Source organism: Pteropus alecto, unplaced genomic scaffold (assembly GCF_000325575.1).
Source record: "Pteropus alecto unplaced genomic scaffold, ASM32557v1 scaffold134, whole genome shotgun sequence".
In the NCBI taxonomy this organism is placed as follows: Eukaryota; Metazoa; Chordata; class Mammalia; order Chiroptera; family Pteropodidae; genus Pteropus; species Pteropus alecto.
Genome location: NW_006436283.1, coordinates 12,335,938 through 12,340,863, shown reverse-complemented (window position 1 = coordinate 12,340,863; position 4,926 = coordinate 12,335,938).

The window sequence follows — 4,926 nt, the reverse complement described above, 5'->3', positions numbered from 1 at the left end:
AGAGTCTATTTTGGGTAGAGATTGTTGGTTCCTCTGGCCCCAAATCTCAGCACATTCACCCGTCATGCTGACATGTGCGGGCCCACATGAAAAGCAGTCATGGATACATTCATTTGGTGCTTACTATGTGCCAGGCACTGTTCCAAGCGTTTCGCATTTGTTATCCCAGCTAGCAAGTGGCAGAGCCAGGATTCGAACACCTCTTTCTTTGATGCCAAATCCTCATTTTTTTCACCACCTCCTTCCAGCCCTTTGAAGAACTAGGCTGGGCATGGCCATCCTCTCCCAGCACAGGGCACACCCAGGTCGAGGTCCCATACAGGTTGCCCCCTGAGCCGGTCTGACCCTCACCTCTTCAAATGGCAGATCAGAATCCTTGGGCCAAGCCGCTGAAAGGCACGGGCTGGGGTGGGTGTCTGGCAGGACCAGACTCAGGCCTCCTGGATCCTTGTGTTGGGAGCTGAGGGTCATGGAGACTACAGATCAATGGTTTGGTAAATAGCCTTCTTTGAAGTTTGTTTTTTATTTGCACCAATCAACCTTCACATATCCCCCAACTCTCTCTGCAGCCCACTCGTATGCATGTGTGTGCACACGCACACGCACGTGCGCACGCACACACACACACACTCCTTGCTTCTATGAGTCATTTCCCAGCTGCTCCTAAGGGTGGGGAGGTTGATTAGTTCCACCCAGACCTGGGGTTTCCTGCCCTCTGCTGGCTCAGCAATTTCTAAGGAGCCATCAAGTATGTGGCCTTGGCTCCATGGATGTCCCCCCCAAACTTGTGTGTGCACATCCTGTTCCACATACATATCTAGGTGTGCCTCATCTGCCCTTGGGCCAATCCACCCCCGCCCCCCACACCAGATCCTGCCTGCATCTGCCCCGCAGATGCGGGTCTCTGTTAGGTCTCTGCTCTCTGCACTCTCCACCCCGCACCCTCGCCCCTCCCAGACCGCAGATGACAGGACGTTTTCCTGCCTTGCGTCCACCAAGAGGCCAACAAGAGGACTATGCAAAACAGCCTGGAGAATTTTAGAGCCAACATGGCTCCCCATGTTGAATTGGTTAGGAGCCAACAGCTCCTAACCATCTGGGTAGGGTGGGCTTTGAGCTCATGCACCTGGCACCTGCCTGGCCCTGGGAGTTGGGGTCATGGGCATCAGCACAAGGACAAGCAGCCTTCTATCTGCCTGCAGAACCCAAGTCTATGACCTTGAACCCCAAGAACGGCCGATGTCCTGCCCTTCAGCCAGCCTGGCCTTGCCACTTGCTTGGAAGACTTTGCTTGGTCCCAGAAACTGCTCCAGGGATGTTTACTCACCAGCTACACTGGTAAAAGATCCTTCTCCAAAATTAGGCCCATCGAGAACTTACAAGCCTCAGAAAAGACAAGAGTCGCTGGCAGATCTTATTAAAATGTGAGCTAGGGTGTCTGTTTCGCAGCCCTCGTGGCGACATTTGCAGAATGCAGACCCTCACGGAAGGGGCTCTGGTGTCTAGTCTATAAAAGGACCTCTGTCACCTGAGGGAGAAGGGACAGGGAAACAAAGACACCTCCTCCCAGCTCCGGAAGTGCCCCAGAGCTCGAAAAGGGCTTCCTGCTTCCTGCTGGGCAGCCCACCTTCTCGTAGCTCCTTCCTATTCTCTTACTCCCACCCCCCAACCACGAGGCATTTATTTCAGAGTCACGGCCTGGTAACAGCCGCAATAATTAACTACTGGTTAACACCTGTGTAAAGCTGGCCGCTGGCCAAGCACTGCTCTGGGCACCTCGCACGCTGTGAGCTCATCTAAACCTCACCAGGATCCTATCGTTATCGCTCCACTTGACAGATAAGAAACTGAGGCACAGAAAAGGTAAGCGACTCCCCAGAGGTTATCGACATAGTAAACCAGGGCCGGAAGCCTGGCCTTCGGGCTCTGGGCTCTTGAAAGAGACCTTAGCTCTTCAGCATAAGCTGTGTTGCCACCTGTGTCTAAACTAAACCCGCCCTCCCAGCACCTATCTGGAGGGGCTTTCACAAACCAGTTCAAAAACAGAATGGGGTCGGGTGACTGATGTGGTTTTGCACTTTTTCTTTCTGCGAGGGCTCCTGCCAGGAGGGGGACAGCCTGCCCTTGAAGGGGCACAGCCCCTCTTTGGCCCTCGCAAGCCCCTCCCTCTCCTCCTGCTGCCCCATCCCCCCCCAACAAGGGCTGTTGACTGAAAACTGCAGGGAATAAAAATAGCTCTTGCTGATGAGGCAGGACAGGGGCCAGGGCACAGGAAAGGCCTGGGGCCGGGGTGGCGAAGGTGGGGGACCTGGGACTCCCCGGCCCCATAAGCACCTTCTAGTGGAGGCCCACGGAACCCTGGCTTGGCCCTGAGACACCTGCCACTACCCTAAAGCTACCCATGGGGGGCCTGCTGCCCCCTGCCCGGGTCTCAGGGATGAGCTCTGCCCCTACCCAGCCCTGCACCGGCGTCAGCTCCATCCCAGGGAGTGGTGGCCTTGGCCATTGTGGACAGAGGCCTGGCCACTCGCTAGCTGTGTGCTTTGGGCAAGTGATAGGGCCCTCTGAGCCCGAGCTCTCCTGGTCAGAGGAGCCAAGGGACTGAAGGCTCGTATAACCCGCGCCGGGGTCGTCGACGTCCACCCTCCCTTCTCCCTCCCTGCTCTCTGAGGCCTCGTTTCCCGCCCACGCCTCTCTCTCCTCTCACCTGAAGAGAGCCTTTCCGCTCTCTCTGTAAAGGCCAGTCTCCTCTCTCCAATCTGGTTCTGCCTCCCCGGGAGCCTTCTCCAAAGCCCAACCCCAGCTGTGCCACCCCATACCCTCCCTGCCATTATGTACATTTTTCTCTGTTCTGGTGGCCAGTGTTGCCCCCAAAGGCAGAGACCTTGTCAGGACCACCCCCAGCTCTGGCCCAGAGTTTTATGCCTTCAGCATCCAACTCAGGGCTTCCCCTTGGCCTGGGCCTGGGGTCGGGGCACAGAAACTCTAGTGAGGGAAGCTTCTCACCAGGCCAGCCTAGAACTGGGAAGGTGACCCCAAGTCCTGAACCCCTATCCTATGTAGGTTCCCAACCAGAAATGACAAGCAGGGCCAGGGAAGGATCCTTAATTACCTTCCTCAAACCACACTAAAGTTCCAGCCAATCCCCTGAGAGATGCCTGGGATGCAGATGAGGGTAAACCCTTGGGTCATGTCTGGGTCCCTGTGTCGTCCTGCACAGGTGATGTGGCTTCAAATACTAGTGCAATAACAGAGGCCGCCTACCATGGCAGGGGACTGGGGATGACGCCAGAAGAATCTGGAGGGTCCTGGGAGAAGCAGCCCTCTCTGCCTCCGACCCCAGCCCTGCACACCTGTGTCCAGCCACTGCCACCCTCAGGGTCTCCTTAGCTTAGCTCAGGGCCCTGGATATAGTCACAGCCTTTGTCACAGATGAGTGACAACAAGGCCCACCTGTGGCTCCGCCCCGCCTCTCTGTCAGCCCCTTCTCCCTCTCTAGACTGGCCCCAAACTTATCTCTAGCTACTCTCTCTAAGTTGGCTCATTGTTGTGGGCTGAATTAAATGGGCTTCAAGGCTCCTTTGGGCTCTAACCTTCCGGGGCAGTGGGTTGATTTATTTCTGTGCAGGCCCTGCTGCAGGTGGTATGGGTGGGGAGGGGACATGTCTAGTCTCTACCTGGAAGGCAGCTTCCAAACAATGGGGCTCCAGGACCCCTCATCCTGACAGGTCCCCTGTCCAGACCCTGTGCCTGGAGCAGGGGGGATGGGCGGCAAAGACATAGTACTTAACCTGCTGGAGGGGGAAGGGGCTCAGGCCTCCCTCCCACACCAGTGCATTCTTGGAAAGCCCCAGGCAGCCCTCACCTCCCACCCGCAGGGCCCTCTAGAGGGTACGTCCCAATCTTTTGGACAGATGCCCGTCTCTGGTAAGCAGCAACCCTCACACTCCACCGCCTTCCAGCGCCGCACACCTCCAAACGTGCCTTCGCCATCTCTGCTCAGACCATTTTGCCTTCTTGGCTGGCTAACCACTGCTCACCCTCCCTCCCTGAGTCCTGGGTGCCCCGCTCTGCCAGAGGGCGGTGCTCTGCCCTGGCACCACACCCCTTCCCCCCTCTCCTGTCCCAACCTCCCCTCCAGTCTCCTGAGTCCCCCAGAGTCCCCTCAGTGCTGTGGCTGCGTAGCTTTCTGCCCGGCCTCCTTCCCGGCTTCTCTAAGAAGGGAACCCAACTGTGACCCAAGCTGGCTGGAGAGGCAGGGCGGTGGGCAGAGCCTGGGCCAGTGGCGTAGCCTGGGAAGTGTCCTCTGCTGGCATCTCACAGATTCCTGTTTCAGCAGAGCAAAGGAGCCGCCCGCCACCCCCAACCCGGCCTCCTGCCGCTCTCCTCCCCCCACACCCCTGCCTCTCAACCTCTCGCCACCGCCACCGCTAACAGGCAGAGCAGAGTCATTGCTTTGGCTCCTCCACTCTCCTCTCCTGAAGAAACACAGCCCAGTCTCGGTCCCTTGGGCCACCCCATGCCTGTCCGGAGCCGAACCTTCACCACTGGGGCATTTGTGACCAGGGTGAGGACCCCTGCTGAGCACGAGGACAGCTGGCCAAACAGGGGCACAGAGAGCAGATGACAGTGCAGAGAGAGGCGAGTTTTGGGGACAGAGGGTCAGGCACCAGGAGCTTCAGCAGGGGCAGTCACAGAGCAGAGCCCGGTGTGGGCAGAGGGACAGCGGTGCCCAGAGCAAAGTGGTGACTTCCTCAGAGCCAGGCTGGGCTTGAGGCCAGGGCGTTCTGCCCCTTGTGGTGGCCTGCCCTTGGGGTGCCCAGCCCAGGCAGGGTGCAGAGGGGCACAGTACTCACTGTTGGATGAGAGCGCAGTGCTTGCTGTCCTGCCCACCTCGAGCTGGGGCTGGGACTCTGGGGGACTTGG